This window comes from Hemicordylus capensis, chromosome 6 (genome assembly GCF_027244095.1).
Source record: "Hemicordylus capensis ecotype Gifberg chromosome 6, rHemCap1.1.pri, whole genome shotgun sequence".
In the NCBI taxonomy this organism is placed as follows: domain Eukaryota; kingdom Metazoa; phylum Chordata; class Lepidosauria; order Squamata; family Cordylidae; genus Hemicordylus; species Hemicordylus capensis.
Window position 1 is genome coordinate 61,279,184 of NC_069662.1, and position 20,991 is coordinate 61,300,174.

General features: G+C 47.3%; 1 long non-coding RNA gene across 1 annotated transcript; it reads right to left on the minus strand.

Annotated features, from left to right (window-relative positions):
- Nucleotides 1-935: 935 nt before the first annotated feature.
- Nucleotides 936-9,842, minus strand: LOC128331458 (uncharacterized). The gene is made up of 3 exons (XR_008310306.1): nucleotides 9,485-9,842; nucleotides 5,784-6,004; nucleotides 936-1,527 (listed from the first exon to the last, which is right to left on the minus strand). It is a non-coding gene; the product is annotated as an uncharacterized LOC128331458 (long non-coding RNA).
- Between the last annotated feature and the right edge of the window lie 11,149 nt (nucleotides 9,843-20,991).

Genomic DNA, 20,991 nt, shown 5'->3' on the forward strand with positions numbered 1-20,991 from the left:
TTCGGCCTTGCCTCTCTGTTCCCCTGACATGCCTACAATGAAGACCTCTGGAGGACATTCCCAAATCCATTGCCAGGGTCTCCTGGAAAACCATCTTCTCCCACACACCATCTTCTCCCACACACCATCTTCTCCCACACACCATCTTCTCCCACACACCATCTTCTTCCTGTACAGCAGATTAGAATTGTTAAAAGAATGAATCTAGCTTGAGGACATTCTCACCCAAAGACTAACTCAATGACTACTAACATTTGAATTGTATCGCTTCAGGGCAAAAAGCAACATCTGGGAGGAAGCTTCATTTGTATATGAAAGGATATATATTAGCATAAACCCATGCAAACCAACACAGTGATTGCCCAGCAATAATCACTGGGAAGTCTCAGCACATCTGACTTTTCTGGGCTCTTACAAGGACGCTTCCAATCCAAACATGCCATGATTCCCCTTTTATCAACAGGACATGCAATACCCCTGCAAGGCTTTGTAGCCGAGGACAATGGGAATTCTAGTCCCAAAACGTCTGGGGACCCAATTTGAAGAAACCTGGGCTTCTGGAATTTATATCTGCCCTTCCTGCCCGGACATCCGAGTATACAATTCCTTTATCCTCACAATAGACCTGTAAAGTAGGTCAGGCTAAAGAGAATGACTGGAAATAGAGGTTGGACGACAACTCCCATCATACCTGACTGTGAAGAACCTAACAGCCCTGCTGGATCAGGCCCAAGGCCTATCTAATCCAGCATGCTGTTCCCCCATAGTGGCTCAATGGATGCCTCTGGGAAGCCAACAGATTCTCAAAGTTGGTCCCAGATGTTGGACTCTCACTCCCATCATTCCCAGCTAACTGAAGGACAAGGGAAGGGAGCCAACCAGAAAAACAATCCATTCCTCACTGGTCCCTCTTTACTAATTATTGGCACAACCAAGTGTTCACAGGTGTGTGCGTGCGCGCATGTGGCTCTATACTACGTATATGGGGTGGTTGTGTGTGCCTAGGGCTGTGTGCCTCTGCAAGACATCTCTCCCGTGGGAAATTATTCTCCATGCTTAGCCTAAATTTGCTTCCTCATAACTGCAGTCAACTTGGGGAGCAAATAGAAGCAGTCTGGGTGTCAGGGGGGCACTTGCAGATCCCTTACAGGCTCAATGTGAGGATCACAGCAGAATCATGGCATTTTAGAGCAGGAAGGTTCCGTGGAGATCATCGTTATCTGGCTTCTGTCTGAAAACCATCAGCAAAGGGGAGCCCAGGACTCCCTGAGGTGATCTTGGCAACCCTTCTCCCATTTGGGAAAGCATTCCTACTGCCTAGCCGAAAACTGCGTCCTCGTATTGGCAGCCCTTCAGTGCTGCCCTCAGCAGCAGCAACAGAGGGGAAATATGCTCCTTTTTCAACACCTTTGATATCTGTGGAATGCTGCCTTTTCCTATGTAGCTCTGAGAGTCCGGCCTCTGGATGTGGCAGGAGTCAGACTTACCTCTCCATCTTCTGCAAAGACACATTCAAGAGGTTCAACACTGAAATAAAGAAAGGTTTTGTATGCTTTGCTAATCTCTTAGGATTTGCTACAATCTCCATATTATACACAGATGAGTGCTAGACAAGGCAGGGGAGTTTTATGAAAGCAAGTAGCTTTAAGGAAATAAAATTAGTTAGCAGTTAGCTCACTTGACTCAATTAGCAGCTACCCCTGCTAACGGAGCAAAGAGACACCCTTTAAAGTTCTGGTTCTCTTATATTTAGCAGGGTGAGAGTGGCTGGCCCTATCCAGACCCAGCACAGCATCCCTCCAGTGGCTGTTGCTGGCATCTTCTGTTTCTTTTTCAGTGGTGAGCCCTTTGGGAACAGGGATCCATCTATGTAAATTGCTCTGGGAACTTCTGTTGAAAAGCAGTATATGAATAGCCATCGTCATATTTTTACATGATCATTTTTATCCTCACAACCACCAGAGAGGTAGGTTAGGCTGAGAGACAAGCATGTGGGCCCACAGTCACACACAGTGGCTTTCATGGCTGAGTGGGGGATTTGAACTCAGGCCTCCCTGAGTCATATACTCCAGCTGTCTTGTGGTAAACAGACACAACACAATCAGCACATCAAATGTGGGGTTTTACATTTCACAATCTTGTGTTTAATTCTGCTTTTCCAAGGCCAGTTTGCAGAAAAGAGGACATAAGTGTGTGTCTCGATGGGCTGCTCCTGTTCCTCAATGCAAACATTCATGCCATGACGATTCTGAACAGGCTGAGATTAATTTTAAAAATCAAACTAACAAAAAAAGGTTTTCAATCTTAATGAATCAGGCACAGCTGATTCAGGAATCAGTTTTACAGTGAATTTTATAAATTAAATATGTGAATCATGGCAATAATGGGCAATAACTCCTGGGTAGTTAACCTTAACTGCATTTCTTAAATGCAGGTTAAAAGTTAATCTATCATTTGCCAATGAGGATGCAGGGAGAATTATTTGGAGAATATTTTCCAAATATTTTAATGCTCAGTAGGAATTACTCAGAATTTCCCATTTCATATTCTCCCCCCCCCCCCAAGAATATACTGAGAAAACAGAATATTTTAGGGAATATTCACCCCAAGCCGACCTTGGCACACAAATTGGGAAGCAGGCAAAGGGAACCAAGGAGACATACAGGAATTCAAGAATGAAAACACAAAGCCAGGCTGTAAGTAATACTGAGTCCTTCTACCTTGGTACAGCAGTTAGGCAAGTCCTTCCTTTTCTGCTCCCAGGACACCGACTGGAGATGCTCCCCTCTGCCCCTGTCCTCCTGGGGTTCTTGGGGGAATAGCCCCCCTGCTCTTACTGACCAGCCCCACTTGCTCACGGGGTCCGTTCACGGTTACTGAACATTGCGATCTGGCCCTTGTCTTCCACACAGCTGCAGTGACCAGGCCTTCCTGCAACCCCCTCCACAGATAGGCGGAACGGGGGGGGGGCAGGTGCCACTGAGGAGGGGGCGCCACACCAGATCCTGCCACCCCCACCCCATTGCCCACCTGCCCAGCCGCAGGGCCCCTCAGCCACTTGCCATCCTGCTTGCCTTGCCTGCGGCTCCGGCCTAGGATCTGAGAGGCCTGCAAACTGCAGAGCTCTTCGCTCCCTGCCTCTCAGCTGATTGGTGGGTGGGCGGGGCTTCCAGAGAGGCCTCCCTGGAGCCTGAACTGGGCAGGCCCCAAGCAAGCCAGGAAGGAGGTAGGCAGAGTTCCCTGCAGCAGACCCTCTGCCCAGAGCATCCAACACAACTTTTGGCAGGTAGACTGTGAATGCCTTTTTGTGGTTACCCCCACCCCAGGTATATAGGGATCTGCTTGCCATAGGGCTTTAATATGGGGGCAGGAGGAAGACTGAGAAGTCTCTGAATATTTAATTTAACACAGATTGAAAATTTTGCTGGCTTTAAAAGAAAAAACTATCTCAAAGGGCCTATAAGTGGCTTGTTTCATGGCAGAAAATTACAAAAACTTCTGGAACAAATATTCATTCATTCATTCATTCATTCATGCACTCATGTTCAAGTTGTTTTGCAACCCAGAAGGTCTGAGTGAGAACTGTGAAGCATGTGTGGTGCTTTTATTTTTCTTGTGTGTAAACTGTTCTCCAATAACTTGCAGGGACTTCAGGGTCAATCTGGCCAACATGTGAATGCAGCACCTCCATTCCAGAGGAGATGTGTGTTAAAGGGCTTTAAAAGCCTCGTGTGAAAAACCTCCTGGAATCAAACTTGACTGAATTTGTTCAGAATTCTGAGAAAACAAACATAGGCTCACCCTGCATGGTTGAAAGTCTCCTTTGCTAATCTGCAGCGAGGGGCCCATTTTAATAATTAGCGTTGCTAGTGTGTTCTAGGCATTAAAAGTAGCACAAATATATAATACTCAATATATATCACTATATACTGTGAAGTGTGCATGTGTGTATTCAATGAAATGTATTTCTAGGCAGCATACTTATTTTGAAATATCAGACTTCAATCCTTGGGGGCCTGGGATGTGTGGAGGCCCTGGACTTTGAGGGGCTGGGGGCCCATTTTAAAATCTCATCTTGGCCCATTCCATCCTTGCTATGCCCCTGGCGGTCACTGCACATGGATTTCTGCACAACACCTGCACAGAAGAAACTTCCATGTAGAAAATGTGTCTCTTGTAAATTGACCCTGAATTTTCCATCCTTGACTGGGATATTTGAGCATTAGAGTCAATAATAAAAGAACAGCACACTGCTTGTGACAGGAAGGGGCAAATTACAATGATTTCTTAGTCTGGCAGGGGCTGGTTTGGGCCCTGGCAGAACTTGGCTGTCTGCTCCTGTTGCAAATGCCTCTGTCTAGTGTGGCAAACTAATGTATTCTCCTCCCTCTTGGTGTCAAAGTAAGCACTAGTGTGGTGAATGCACTTACATCCCATCATGAGCCAACAGTCATCATAAGAGAAAGGCTGGCAGGAATCATTCACTGGTTTATAGACTCCCCCACCCCCGACCACCACCTTCTTCCCCTATTTTGCTAGTGGCTATTTGGGCAGGTGACCCTCTCGGACAAAGTCAAGTTTTTTAAAAAGAATGAGATGAGACCGAGAAAATGACACTTGGAATCCTCACATAACTCCTGAGTTCGAAGTCTTTTACAGAGATGGCTCATGTTTTCAGGTTTTGATCAACAACCATGTCTAGATGGTACAGTGTTCCTTTTAACAGGGATTTCCAGATATTGTTGACTACAAGTCCCATCATTCCTGTTTGGACAGGGGCGCAATTTCAGTGCTTGCCCTAGGTGCTATTCTCCCTAGATACGCTTCTGCACACACTTGACTTCTGTAGCACTTCTCTCAAATCCAGTCCCAGGGCCTCCCACTAGCTGCCACCTCCTTCCAGTTTGCTGCATTTCAGTAAACTCTGTGCAAGATTTTTAAAATGTATTTTACATTGATTGCAGAGAGAGATTAAGAGAGGCTAAAAAAAAAACCCCAATTTCTTCTCACCGACGCCCTCTTCATAACTTGGTGACTGGAGTAGCACAAGGCCAAGAGGCTGCACTAGCAGTCTGACAGCCCCCACTGGATCCTGCCTCTGTCAGGAAAACCCCATCTGCCAGAGGGACTTGCCTACCCTACAGGGGTGATTTGCAGATTGAAACAAGAGACACTCCACATGATTCTCCTTCCCTCCCTGCAACTCCCCATGGGCCTCCAGAGCATCTCTTCCCCACACTGGGCAACTCCTTCCTGCTCATTTTGGTCCCAGACTGGGATTGCACAGCCTGGCTCAGATGAGCCCCACACCACCTACCCCAGTGACAGCTGGCTTAACTTTTGGGCCTACCTCCCCTGAGCCTTAGGGGCCATCTTGGAGCACTTGCTGGGGGAAAGAGCCCCAAATGCTCTCAGCATAGAACAGAGCCATGGGGAGAAGGTAAGCATCCTTTCCCCCAATCTTTGGAGAGATTCCTTGGAAGAGATCAGGAATGCAGTACCAGAGCCCAGCAGTGCTTGCCCCACAACCCAAACACAGCAGAGTTTTCCAGGTTTGCCCCACCGATTTCAGAGAGACAAAGAGCACCTACTTTCTGCAAGAGAGACCCACCTTCTTAACAAAGCCCTCTCTGTAACTAGGAGAGTCACTATGGCATGCTGACCAGGAGTCTGTATGACCCATCTGGAAGACTCTGCTTTGGATCTTGCCTCAGAAGACCTCAGACAAACCCCAATGTCTCAGTCATCCCATCTGTGACACGGAGCAAACAAGACTCACCTACCTTATAGGACTGTAGTATGAATTAGAAGACGCCACTCTCAGGATTCGCCATTGCTTTCCTTGCCTTCATTCTTTTCCGATTGCCACTCTTCCTCCTCAGCACTTTTACTTCTTGTTAACAGTCCCAGTGTCCTGCCTTCACTAGGTTACGCAATGTTCAGTCAGCAACTCACAGCACAGGCCCAGCTCAGGGAAGGCTGCTAGGCCAAGTGGAGATCAGGTCTAAGAAGAGAACAGGAATACAGTTTGGACAAGGAGCAGAGAACTCCTGCAGAAAGGAATAAGAGGAGGGTACAAAGGCCCCAGGAAAGAGACCAGCAAAGCCTAGATACTAAATAGACAGAGATACAGGCATTAGAAAACAGCTAAACATGCCATTGTACCAAGGGCCATATTGTGATTCAGCAGGGCTTAAATAGGGGCCTGCAGGTCTCCACCCTGGAGCTGGTCTCTTCAGCCCTTATTGGGTGCAGCTGGTTCAGGCTCTAATGTTCCTCTGGAGGAGATCCCTTTCTCACAAGTAAGTCTCTCCTGAGCTCTCAGTTGAGTGCTTATTCTCTGTTGTTGCAGATTGGCCTGGGCCCAGCAGAGTTGTCACTCTTGGGGATCTGACAGGGATGGTGGTGCCTCTCTGCTGGCCATATGGGGATCTGTCCTTGCCCCACAAGCTGAACCCTCCGGGGGGGAGGGGCAGGTCTGTCACAAGGTGCAGAGATGTGGGGAGATCCCAGGAGGTTGATGGCTTGGGTTCCTACATGATGTGATTCAAGGGTGTCTTATCCAAAGGCCTTTTGGGGATTGCATCGGGGTTCTCCTCATCAGCGAATCCCTCAGAGTCTATGTCAAGTTCTCCTTTAGGACGTCTAGTTTTGGAATCCTATCTGGCACTCCTCTGAGTTTATTCAAGTCAGCTTGCCTGAAATCCAAGGTGCACGTCTGGTTCCTTGAAGTGTCTCCTCCCCTTGATTTTGTGAATTCTAAGATGGCACAGCCACTTTCCCCCAGGGTTATCTCCACTTCTGATGCATCAACCAATGCCCTTGCCAAGCCCATTTCCCCCAGTCTTCATGAAGTGCACCCCCTCCAGGAGTCCTCCATGCAGGTCGCCTGGGCCATAGTTCAAGAATCCAGACCTTTCTTGATTGACCTTCCTCCGGGTAGACAGAAGACAAGACCACTTATGTCCCCAAATCTTTCACGGTCCTGCTTTGGTATCTCTTTTTCTTTTGACATAAAGAAAAATCAGATACATCCAGATGTTTGAGCACTCAACTTAACCCACAGTTCCCAGGTCTGGATGACGTGCAGAGGTGTGTCTGAACAAAACCAGACTCCTCCCTCTCAGCCTGGCACACAAGCAGGGATGAGGGACCATGTGATCTCGTCACTCGTTCCAGTCACACTCACGATCCACAATTATTACAAATGTTGATATGCCATTTTTAACTAAAAAGAGTTAACATTGCAAAAGGAATGAGAAGAGAGTTCCCTGTCGCAGAGGGGCTCACCATCTAAGCAGCAGCTCAAGAGAGACACCAGCAATCGCCTCAGAAGGATGCAATGCTGAGTTGATTGGGGGCCAGTTGCTCCCTGCCCCTCACCCAGAAATGTAAGCGAGACAACACTTTAAAAAGTCTTTTGCTCAGTTAACAGGGATGGAACCTAAGCTGTGTGACACAAGAAGGCCCAAAGATGTTTCCTTTTCTCAAAAGGACTCACAGGATGACAGAATAGAGGATACACAGACCAAAGGAACAAAACATATACTAGGTAGTATATATACTATTTTCAGGATCTGTCTAATGATGGTAGTATAGTTATAAAATCTGCGGACAAAGGTGGGGCTTTGGTTATTCAGGATCGGGAAAAGTATGATCTAGAAATTAATACTCAGCTGGCTGATGGGACTACATATGTCCCCATTGATCACAATCCCACTTTGAAAGTTCAGAAACTCATTAAAATTGTGGTCAATGAAGCTTTAATGATGGGTGTAATCTCTGACAGGTTAGCTGATTTTTTGGTCAATAAATACCCTAGGGTTCTGATTTTTTATACCCTCTCCAAGATACATAAGAACTTATTTCATCCACCAGGCCGACCCATAGTATCTGGCTCCAATTCTGTTTTTGAACTGATATCATCTTACATAGAACAATGTTTGAAATCTTCAGTTCTTCAAGTGCAAACGTACATTAAGGACACTCAGGACTTTATTATTAAGGCAGAAGGGATGTTAGTTCCTAAGAACTCTGTTTTGGTTACCCTGGATGTGAATTCATTATATACCAATATACCTCTAGAGGAGGCACGTTTGGTCATCCAAGAGGCTTTTGACAATAGACCAGATTGGGATCCTCCCTCTTATTTTCTATAATAGGATAAAAGGTCCACGGCTTCTTTTGAAGTTTAGCATTGCTGTTTCTTCACACGCATGTAAATATAATTGGTCATTTAGACATGAGATTGGATAATGAAGTACATCCCTTGTGATCAAAGGGGAGTGAAAACATCTGGCATACGCTGTAGGATATATGAAGCATTATCTGTTTCATTTGAAGCCAGTACAACTTGGTATCCAGTAGGATTTCTAATTTAGAAACCACTGGTAAGTGCAGAGTCACTTTGGAAGAAATAAATGTGAGTAATAACTAAAAATTTCTAACCCTTTGAGTTAACATAATTTGTTGAAGGTACTTTTTTGTTAAAATGATACATGTGTTATTGTGTATTTTGCTCACTTCTCCTGATGAAGTCCTGCTCAAGCAGGAAGAAACAGGTAAAAATTACCTAGGATACTTGTTGGGTAATATTTGGACAAGGAGCAACAACTAGAAGGAGCAATATTTGTACAAGGAGCTACTACTAGAACAAGAACTTGCAAGAAAAAAGATCTGGAAAAGTAATATTTGGCTAAGGAGCAACAACCTGAACAAAAACTAGTAAGAGAAAAGATCTGGAAGGATTTTATATATCTGCATGTACAAGGACTAAGGGCTTATTTGACCTTCAGCCACACTTTTTGGGCTCTAGAACACAGACATTTTCTTCAATAATTGTGTGTTTCATCATATATGTTTCATGAAAGTTGTGTGTGTGAATAGACTCTTATACACGGTATATATACTACCTAGTATATGTTTTGTTCAAAAGGACTCACAAGCATATGCACATTGGCGATTCCCAAACTGGGGGCCGCAAGAGGGCCTGAAGATGGTTCCCTGTCCTGAAGGGATGTGCTCTCTAAGCAGCAGCAGCAGCACAAGGGAGGCTACAGCCACAGCCACTGGGAGGGGCTCTCTGCTGCTCTGAACAGGGACCAGGGCTCTCTGCCTGCTCAGACTCAAAGAACCATGACTTCTTCCAAAGGTCCCTCTCGGGCCAGGGAGCAGGGCTGTCTCCCAAACTGTGTTGCACAAGAGGAGGAACACCCCCCCACACACACACACACATACCACAATGGTTCCCTGTTCCAAAGGGGAAAAGACACAAGGGAGGCCCTGGAAAGGGCGCTGTGCAGTGCTGAAGAGGGACAACTGCTCTCCCCCTGATCAAAGGAAGAGTCTACTTTTAAAATTGTCTCTTTTGGCCCAGTGAACCAAGGTCTAGCTAACAGACAGATAAAGGAAATTCTATAGAAACCCTCTACATCTCCTCCAAAGGGAACAGAGGGAAGGCAGGGCTGCCCTTGAAACTCCTCACCACTTGATGAAATGGTTCACAGCACAGAAGAGAAGCCCCTTTGCCTTCCATCATGATCTTTATCCTGCAGCTGGCTCGATGCTGACGGCGCCCAGGAGAGAAAGGCCTGCTGGTGTCCTTGAAGCCTTTAACTGCATCATCTGGAGATCAACCTTTCTGCTAACCCCGGCAGAGGAAAACAGAGACGAGAAGGAAGCAGCTCCTCTCCCAGTTCCTCTCTCTCATTCAGGGATAGAAACGGCTCCAGGAATGGCAGAAATCAACCCCTTTTGCTCCCACCAGAAACTTCTGAGCAGTTGAGTCAGTTGAGAGGGCAGTTGGTAATGTCACAGAGAGCGATGTCACAGAGAGCGATGTCACAGAGAGCAAAGAGGGTTTTAAAAAAATCAGTGAGGCACAGTTATAGACCGCTTTTCAAAAGAACTGAAAACCCACAGGTTTAAAATAGAAATAAACATGTATTTTATTGAATTCAAAAGAGAGGCTTGACTTGTATCTAATGAAACACACATGACATTTCCACGTGACACAGATCACGCAAGATGTTTCACGTGTCTGACCACTAATACTTCACCACAGCATTACTGTCTCTAAACCCCAGTTCAGATATTATGCTGTTCACCTGTTTGTGTGAATGATTGTGCCTGTGTTCATTTTAAAAGTGAACCTGGATATAGGCCAGGATATAAGCCAGAGAACAATTTGTTATGGGGCAGCTAACAAATAAAGTTGTTGTTGTTGTTGTTGTTATTATTATTATTCCTTTCAAATCTGTTCCCTATTATGGTACAGATAGGAAGTGTGTTTCTGTACTTGCACTCAGCATAACATGTGAATGACTGTCCTATGTAAGATCTGTACCTGTGTACACTGTACACTCATCGTATGAGTGTTGAACATAACATGTGAATGGGCCTTAAGCATATGTGCTCATTGACTAGATGCTTATTTCTACAGGAGATGGGGAAAGAAAGCAAGGGATGTTTTGGTTAAACGGAGGTGGGGGGGCGTTAAAGTAAGAAGAGCTGGTGAGGACCACTCAGTGGGAAAGGAAGGTGCATAGGAAAGATCACGTCAATAGCTCAACTACTTTCCATGTCTCATATGGATGAAAGTGGGGGGGACGGGGACAAAGGAGATGGGGATTTTCTTCCTTCAGGGGAAGGGAGCAAATATTCACCCAAATTGCTTGTGGAACACCAAGGCGGAATTGGGCTGGATGTCAGTATCTGCCCTAACTTACACCCTGAAGCATCCTTGGATAAGGACACTGACATAACCACTGAGGGGCCCTCAGTTGTGGAGAATCCCTACACAATCCCCAACAGGGCTTCAGATGAAATATCCTTGGGTCATGTCATGCAGGAATCCAAACCATCAGCCTTCTGGGATCTCCCCACATTCTGTGAGTCCCCTGAGAGACCCCACCCCACCCCCGCTCAGGGGGCAAGGGCACATCCTGGCATGGCCAACAGAGAGGTGCCACCATCTCAACTTGAGCCCCAAGAGCAACAATGCCACCAGACCCAGGCCGATCTGCAGCAATGGAAAATAAGCACTCAACTGGCAGCATAGGATCTCCCTCAGGAGAGACCTACTGGTGAGGAAGGGGTCTTCTCAAGAGCAACAGTAGAGCCTGAACCAGCTGCTCCCAATAAGGGCTGAAGAAACCAGCTCCAGGGTGGAGACCTACAGGCCTCTGTTTAAGCCCTGCTGAGGCTCAGAATGGCTGTTGGTACAATAGCATGTTTAACTGTGTTTTCGAATGTCTGAGTCTCTGTCTGTCCATCCACCATCCAGGCTCTGCTGGCTTATCTCCTGGGGCCTTTGTCTTTTCCTGTTATTCCTTTCTGCAGGAGTTCTCTGGTTCTTGTCCAAACTGTATTCCTTCCTGTTCTCTTCTTAGGCCTGATTTCCACTTGGCCTAGTAGCCTTCCCTGAGCTGGGCCTGTGCTGTGAGTTGCTGACTGAACATTGCATAACCTAGTGAAGGTAGGACTCTAGGTCTGTTGGGAGGAAACTAAAAAAGCTTGGGAAATATTTAAGGAGCTGGATGTAAAAGTGCCCAGAAGGAAGAGCGAGAAGAGGAAAAGAATGAAGGTGAAGAGAATACTGGGTCCCTGGGAAATTGTTGAGAGGCAATGGAGAATCCTGAACATTGTGTCTTGTTGCAACTCATACAACAGCCCTGTAGGATAGGTGAGCCTCATTGGGCACCATATCACAGATGGCAAGACTGAGGCATTGGGGTTTGCCTAAGCTCTCCTTGTGAGTTTGTGGCAGGAACACAAAATGTTTGGATAGGCAAGATCCAAAGCACGAGCTTCCAAATGGGAAATGCAGACTCTTGGCCAACATGCCACAGTGACTCTCCCAGTTACAGAGGGAGCTTTGATGATAAAGTGAGTCTTAAGTGCTATTTTTCTTTTTGAATTCTGTGAGGAAAACATGGAAAGCTTTGCTTGTTTTGATTGTGGGGCAAGCACTTCTGGGCTGTGGTGCTGCATTCCTGATCTTTTTCAAGGGATCTCCCCCAAGATGCCCATGATGGCTGGCCACATAGGAGCATTCATAGCATACCTGGAGCTCTGCGGTGGGCCAAACCTGGGTGGGTGGAGGGAGCTCACCTGACTGTTCTGTGCTGAGTGCATTTTGGGCTCTTTTCCCCTGGAGGTGCTCAAAGATGGCTCCTGAGGCCCAGGTGAGGCAGGCCCCCAAAGTTAAACCAGTTGTCATCGGGTTAGATGGTTTGAGGTTCAACTGGGCCAGGCTGTGCAACCCCAGTCTGGGACAAAAATGAACAGGGAGGAGTTTCCCAATGTGGGAGAGAAGATGCTCCCGAGGTAGCTCCTTCCTGAGTATCCTGCTCCAGGCTCAGCCACAGTATTCTCCGAGGTCCATATCAGAAATGCACCAACCTTGGATGGCTCCAGTGAGGACAAGTCAGGACCTCAACTACATCTAATAGGCAATACAGGAGCTGGGTTACAATGACAGAGACAGAATGTTGTTTCAGCAGACTGCTGGATTTTATAGATAGGGTGACTTGGTTCTGCCCCTTCCATAAGGAAGCTTTGGTTCTTAACGGGGCCTTGCCTAGTTTTCCGAGTGCTTGTTCTGATTGTGCTGGGGTGGGGAGGCTCCGTTATGGCCAGTAGGTCCCCAGAAGACTCCTCTGAGTCGATGGATGATGGCAGAGTTGTTCCCTCAGGTCTTGGTGGGGGCACTGGTTCTCTCAATATGGCACTCTTCACACACATTCCTTTGTGAGATGCTGCCATGAACAGCTATAGCTGGGAGGAATGGCCTCTCTTCTTGGCCTCTCTTCTTGGTCTCCAACCCTGAGAGGATGGTTGAGCCTCCATGGTGATTCACACAAAACAAGTAATGAATCCTGGGACCTGCCTCCCCCTCCAATCTAGCTTTCCTCCCCATTATGACCATCCCATTGCACACAAATGAGGAAAAAATAAAATTCTACAACCCATTATTATGAATCTGCACACAGTGCTGATAGGGTTTTTTAAAAAAATCAATGTATTCTATTTTGGTATCACTTTTTCTTAACATTGTAAACACTCCAAAGGAACTTCACATACTGATTGTTCCATCTTTAATCAAAACATAAGCTCTTTGGAGACTGCCCGTGCTAATATAGTCCTTAGCTGAGATGCCTTACGTTGCATCTTTTACACTGCAATATTAGTAAAAGAGAATTCTCCCTTCTGCAATTCTTTTTGTAAGGTTGGATTGAGATTCTGTATGGTTTGTTTTTCATTTCTTCTTTTTTTTTTTTAAGGCATGCTATCATAATCTCTGGAATAATAACAATTGAAATATTACAGAATAAGGACCTATGCAAAGTGTCCAGTGTCCCAGGAATATCGGAAGCTGTCTGATACTGAGTCAGGCCATTGGTCCATCTAGTTCAGTATTGTCTACACAGACTGGCAGTGACTCTCCAAGGTTTGAGGCAGAAGTCTCCCTCAGTCCTACCTGGAGATAGGCGTGTGCAGAACCAGTTCGGTTCCAACCGATTCAAATCGAGCTAGTTTGAACCAGTTCAACTGTTCTAATGTCATGGTGCTGCCATTTTGAGTGATCAGTTTACAGTTTTTCTCCCTTCCTGGTTGGTTTTCTGCAAGTGCCTTCCAATTGGCTAGTGGTCTTTTTCCTGGCTGGCAAGTTTTCATTCAAATCTTAGTTTTGTCAGGGCAGCTCTGTCCCCATTGGCAGTGAGAGTGACAAGGGAGGTGGAGCAAAAAAGAGGGAGTTTAAAATTCCCTCTGTCTCTGCTGCTTGCCCCCAAATACCAGATCCCCTCACACACCACTTCCAGTTGGTGGGTGGTGCCCTCCCTGTACTGGGCATTCTGGGAGATTGTGTTGGGGATGCTGGAGTCAGCAGGGCCCAACACCAGTCTTCACTTCACTACAGATGTGTGGGCCAGCTGTGGTGGGGTGCAGGCTGCTTTCCTGCCCCTCACTGTGCACTGGTGGGGGCAGGAGAGAGAGGGGATGACATCTGCTGCTGGTCGTGTGGCCAGCACATCCCATGCAATGAAGCCCAGCTGGGCTATGCTGCATGTGGAGCTGCTGAACACAGACCACATGGTGGATGAGCTGTTGGCAGTCATTGGGTGCCACGTAGAGGAATGGCTGTCTGGGTGGCCAAACCTTTGCTGAGGCTTCATGATCACCGACAATGGTGCCTGTGTGCTGAGGACAGCCCGCCAGCTGCACTTTGTGTCCATATACTGCATGGCACACACTCTGCACCTGGTTGTGATGGATGCACTTGGCATCAAGTAGGCTAGGGCCAGGGAATGTAGAGGTCTCCCCCATGGAGGGCCTGCTGCTGCCACGGCTGCTCTTGTGGAGAAGTACCACAAGATAGCAGTCTACTTCCATTGCAGCGAGAAGGGTAGGCAGATGCTTAGGGAGAGGCAGGGTGAGCTTGGCCTGTCTGGACAAATCATCCCTAGGGCTGTTGATGGCCCTAGGAACTCCACCTTTCTCTTGCTCCAGTGTGTGCAAGATCAAGAGGCAGCCAGCCACGCCCTGGCGAGGAACTGTAACTTGGGGGAGTGTGACCTGTCCAATGGAGACTGAAAGTTCATTTGGCTGGTCTTGGCAATGGTTCCTGGACGGCTCTTCTCTTGCCTCCCATCCAGCGTCCAGAGTGAGAGGGTGTTCTCCATGGCCAGGGACATGGTGACACCCCATCACTCATGCCTGGATGCTGGCTTGGTGAAGCAGCTGCTCTGCCTCAAGGCCAGCCTCCTCCTGCTGGACTATCCTGAGCTGGATGTGGAGGGTGAGTGACTCATGGTCACCCCACCTGTAGCATCACCTCTGTCAGCTCACCCTGGCCAAAGAAAAACAGAATGTGTCAAAGTCTGCCCATTAGTGCTGCTGACACATGCAGGCATGCATGCACAAAACTTTCAGAACCGGAATGATGGACTGGTGCCCTGGGCCAGCATCAGTCAGAGGCTGTGGTGGAGCATATGTTGATTTTGGTATGTGTTTGTTACCAATAACCTTTCTTCAGAGCTGTACGTATACATACACACACACACACACACGGCCCATGATGAGTGTGGACTCCCAGTTTCTCAACCACCAGTCCCTGGACCACTGCCGGTCCGCGAAGGGTTGAGTGCTGGTCCCTGACTGGGAGTCAACTCCCCACCACCACAACTGCAATCAAGGCAGTCACTTCCTCAATTTTGCACATGGCATGTAAGAGGAAGAGGAGTATCACAGAGGTATGGGACTCTGCTTCCGCCTTGCCTCCATGTGCTGCTGAGATCTTCCTACAGCTATCTTATTCCTTATCTTTACAGCTTCAAACTGTATGCGGTGCGGGGGCATGGAGGAAAAGGTATGGCAGTGGGCGCCACTTGAAGGGCGCTGGTTCTTGCATGCTAATTGTTTGCAGCCAAAGGTTGATTGATTGAAACCCAGCTGCCTAGTGCGGCTGAGGCGCCTTGAGAAGGAATGCTGTTCCCCTCTTGTATCGGTGGGGCATTGTGGTCCCTCGGCCCCCTGTAACCTCTTGGTCTGCACCGCCGGTGGAAGACGGCAGTCCCTTTTGTGACCTCGCCAAGGGGTGGAACCTCAGGCCGGGATCATGCTGTGGTGAGGGCTAAGTGGCGGAGGGAGAGAGGAGGGCTGCCTTGGCTCGGGCTTTGTAGAAAGGGAGTGCAGGTAGACCTTCCTCGGGAGAGGGGGAGCAAGAACACGTACCAAGGAGGGCTAAGTTGCAGAGGGTGGTGGCGTGGTGCAGGGGAGAGGCAAGATACCATTTTGTGCATTCATGCAAAAGGTTCATTGGATGAATGGCACTGGAATGAAGTGATCCTGGGGATTTGATGCCCAGCACGGTTTGTGTCCGATCCCAACCGATTTAAAACCAGCTGCCTGTTGCGGCCAAGGCACCTTGAGAGGAAACGCTGTTTCCCTCTTGCATTGGTGTGGCGTGGTGGTCCATCGGCCTCCTATAACCCCCTGGTCTGCACCGCTGGTGGAAGACAGCGGTCCCCTTTATGACCTCGCCGGGTGGGGTGGGGAGACAGCCTCTGGCCAGGATCATGAAGGCAGTGAAGTCTAAGCAGTGGAGAGAGGGAGGAGGGCTGCCTTGGCTCGCCTCACAGCTACACACGGTCAGCATGTGGGACCATGTGAACTGCGTGGCCCCAAAGGCAGGCTAGTATGATTGGCACACGTGGGGGAGTTGGGAGGGGGCACAGAAGCGTGTGTTGTGAGAGAGGATGGGGGAACACCTGCTACACTCTGCTGTGCAAGCACGGCGGCGGCAGCTCTTGTACCCAGGCGACCTTCCAAGTGCGGTCCGGTGCACCATTGCCTCGCCCACCCTGAACAGTGCCTTGTCTCCCCAGCGAGGAAGTCGAGGCATCCACCACTACAACACCCCGCGCCCCTGCCATCTCAGAATCGCCTCCTTCCCTTTCATGCCAGGTCCCCACCGCTCTTCTTCACATTTTCTTTCACCATTTAAAATAACCCATTCCCAGCACTTGCCACGTAACCGTTTTTAAGGAGTTTTGGAGGAGCTGTGCAGGTTTCATTAGGTCCGCCTCACAAAGTGCACATCTAAGAGCAGGATCCAGATCAAGTCAGGTGATCATGACCAAGCAGCATTGACACAAATGAGAGATGACTAAATTAACTTCAGTGGGTGTGGTCCTAATGTCCTCTTGATCCGGCCCTGCGACTACACAACTCCTGCTAAAACTCCACCTCCATCATGAGAGGGTTAAACTGTAGACTTCAGGCTCTACTGACAACTTGCCCAGCTCTCCTCTCCTCATTTTCCTTTTGCTTTGCTTGACATCCAGCCTGATAAAGAGTTTGGGGAAATTCAAAAGCTTGCTTGTGTGTTGTTTTCATTGGCCCCATGTAGCTTTTGAATTTTTTTAATGGCCCAACATCCCCTCTCCATTGAGTAATCACAAGCACCCCCACCCCGCACATACTGAAGACATACTGGAGACATATTTGTTCACCCAGGCTTTTTGATTCAGGGATTCTCAACCTTGGGTACCCAGATGTTGGTGGACTTCAACTCCCATAATCCCCAGCCATAATGGCCAAATGCCATTGTGGTTGTGGGTTGTGAGAATTTAAGTCCACCAACATCTGGGTACCCAAGGTTGAGAACCCCTAATATTCTGTTTGCAAAAGATTCCCAATTTAATTATTTTAATGCTTATATTATTTTAATTATAAATTGCCCAAAGATGCAAGTTTTGGGCAGTATAGAAGTCTGATAGATAGATAGAAAAACTTAAACTTGAAACCCCTTTACTAACTGCTGGTCTGGGAAACTGCGCATGAAGAATGTAGCGGTCGTTGAAATTCTGCACGAAGAATGTAGTAGTCCTTGACTCCAAAAAGGTTGAGAGACACTAGATAGCCTGGCAGGTTATCAGCCAGCGCCCAGTCAACCTAAGGCCCTGCATAATGAAAGTGAGTCACAGCTGGTAGGTTGCAGTGCACAGTGCTCATTTTATTCTGTAATAATTAACTTACTTGAAATGTGGAAAACTTGCCTTAGCCTGACAAAAAGACTAGTGATTGTAGCAGTTCAAAATGCCCCACCTAGGTTGTTTTCAATCCAAGTTTGTGCCCCCAGGGTGCACTACTTTAAGTATTTGTGCTCTTGCACAAGACTTCCAGCATTTCCTTAGGAACTCAAGCAGCGCAGGCAGCTCAGAGCAGTCTGGGTAATGCTGCAGAGCATATTGGCCACTGGCAATTGTAATGAACCTCTGTGTGTGTGTGTGTGTGTGTGTGTATACACGTACATGAATGCACCTGAGTGTGGCTAGATGATATTAAGAGGGCTGAGCAAAGTGTAAAGCACTTTGTGACATCTAAGGTTTAGGCAGTTACCTGGGTGAGGCTATTGGTCCATGTGCTAGCCACACTGTTGTAGCCCACATGTTATAATCAGTGCACATACAGTCTGTGTATGATTGCTGACAATGACATTAGACTGGTCACAGTGCAAGGCTGTTGTGCTAACTAGTTGCACTAAATCTGGAGTTTGCGTTCCAGACTAGTGCTGCACTAGTTTGCACAGCAAAATGTGCCACCTATGACATGCCTCATATTTTGCAGGGAATTTCTGGGTAATACTGCAAGAGCACAATTCTGAAATTCCCAGTTTAGCTATGCTATCTTCTTGCACTAGTGCAAGTTTGTTCATTGAATATGCAGAGCATTAGTCAGGATGTTGGCCATTGTATTCATGTACAGATCTGTACACAAGCACAATTATTCAAATGTTATGTTCAACACACTACAGCAGTGTACTTCCTATCTTTACCCTGCATTTGAGGGGGCCTGTATCAGTGTTCTCTCTATTTTTTCCCATCTGTGTGTGGAATGAGTTTTGTTCTGGGTGGCAGTATCAAGGTAGTGTGTGCACATGTGCATTCAGAGCAGGATCTTCCTGATTAAACCTGAGCGGGATCTAACATTAACTGAACAGACATTTTAAAAATGTGAGCGCATGCACATGTGCACGGCTTAGAGGGAACACATGTTTCAAAATAACTCATGTACAGTTATTAACGCGTAAGTAAAACCTAGTGTCTGAATAGGGTTTCATGCATGTGGATTCAGGTCATTTTTCTCTAAGAGACAAGCCAGAGATTGAAGCTCGGACCTCATATTTGCTAACCTTATTCTACTCCACATAGGGACTCTTCAGGGTGGACTATGTAGTTGTGGTACATGGGGTAGGGTGGGAAATGAAAGGAGCATGTAATGGGTTTGGCTGCTGAGGGAACTTATAAAAGCCTAGTTATTTAGTTAGCATGATATTCTGTAAAGGAGGAAGATTGGGCTTTTTGCAACTTTCCTTTTTCCATCTAGAATAGTTGTTTATTAGGATCTCCTTCAGATAATCTTCAGTTTGTTTCCTCTTACATTGCTCTTTCCTACTGAGCAAAAGGCAACACACAATGCTGCTGGCTCTTGTACCTTGTTTTATCTTGTAACAATCCTGAGCACCTCTCCTGTACAAACCAGTAATACTCCTCACAGACCACAACAATTCAAACATGTCTTCTACCGTAAGTATTGTGGGACATATCAGTAGACACAATGGGCTGCTTGGATAAAGAAAGCAAGGGGGAAATGGCTGTACTGTACTCCCGTGTATTTTTGGAAATATAAAATCTAGAAGTTACTCAGTCCCACAATTTGAAACTCACAGGTTGCTTCCTTGAGATTCAAGGAAGGAAAGGGATGGAGCAGGAAAAAACAGAGAAACAAGGTAGGCTTTATATTGTCAGAAGATAAGGCATTCCAGTAGATTTTCAATAGAAGTCAAATTTGGTGTTTTAGCTAAAGTTGGAGAGCATTTCACACCCTCAAAAGTTATGTCTAATTGGTTGGGGGTAAAAGATCTAGGTATGTTAGTATTTCCAAAATATGAGAACACTTACAGCCATTTTTCCTTCCTTTAAGCAGCTCTCTGAGGGTACTGAAACTCTCACATTTTTTGAGGCTGATCCTAGTCTGTGTAAAACTCCCTAAGCTCCATCTTTAGAGTCTAGTACAAATTGCAGATTGTGAGGCACCTCCTACAATGCCCCTCTTTCCCTCCCCCCATCTTTTTACTTACTTTCTAGTCTGATGAAGAGTTCTGTAGAACTCAAAAACGTGTTGTTTGATGCTTTGACTGTTTGACCCTAATAAATGTTTTACCTAACTTCAGATTGTGATTCCCCCCCCCCCATCCACTCATGGACTCACACTGCCACCTATGATTTTAGTGCTTTAAACAATGTTTTTAAAATGTGACTCCGGTTTAATTAATATGATTAATAGTAAAATTGTGTTGAAATAAAAATTGGTGTGGGGGGGGGGGGAGTACTGTCCAAAGGAGACATAGCTGCTGTCAAAATCCATGTGCTTTTGTTTACAAACAGAAGAAATGGCTGAGGAATGATGTCATGATGACCACATGGATGTGGAGCTGTCAGAAGGTCCTTATGTCACAGGAATAGGGATGTGCATGGAACCAGATGGGGATGGTTCAACAGTGGGGGCTTCATCTTTAAGGGCGGGGGAGGGTGCACTTACCACTCCCACCACATTTGCTCCTTTTTGTTAAAGCCCCTCAGGGCAGCAGCATACCTCCCTGCTGCCTCATCTCCCAGAAGCAACTGGAAGTAACAGACACGCCTGCACGCACTGGGCATGTGCGCACGCATGCCATGTTCGTGCTGGCTTGCAACGTGCATGTGCTCGTGACCGGCACGTGCAGGCGTGTCTGTTACTTCTGGTTACTTCTGGGAGATGCGACAATGGGGCAGCAGGGAGGTATGCTGCTGCCCCGGGGGCTTTAACAAAAAGGAGCACCGGTGGGGGAAATGCGGCAGGAGGGGTAAGTGCACCCTCCCCCATCCTTAAAGATGCAACCCCCCACCATCGAACCGACGGAACCGCCCATCGATTGAACCAGTTTCATGCACATCCCTACACAGGAACTGGTCAAAGGAGGGGCTTACATCACAGGAAATGGTCAGAGAGGGGGCTTACATGACTGGAAATGGTCAGAACCAGGGTATGCCCTTGCCCCAGATGTTCAACCCCCAACCTCCTACCCCACCCTAGAATATGCCTGGGCATGTCCTGAAGATGGGTGTGAGACCCCTCTATGAACACGCCATGCCATCCCCGACCAATAGGAACAGGTTTCAGAGCCCGGAAATGTCCTACTGTGCATGCATGATAATGGGCCACCAGCCATTTTGTGCAACATTATTGGCCAAAGCTGGGGTCAAGTGACCCCTCTAAGTACAGAACCAGGGGTTGCCATTCTGCTGTTGTACAAAGACCATGGCTGATGCTAGGACTCCACTGCATTCTGTGGACCTATCTTTTCCGCAGACACCCCTGGACATTAGGCCTATGACACCAAAGAGTCTGTTTTACCCTCCTACAGGCCTGAAAACCTGCCAGGTG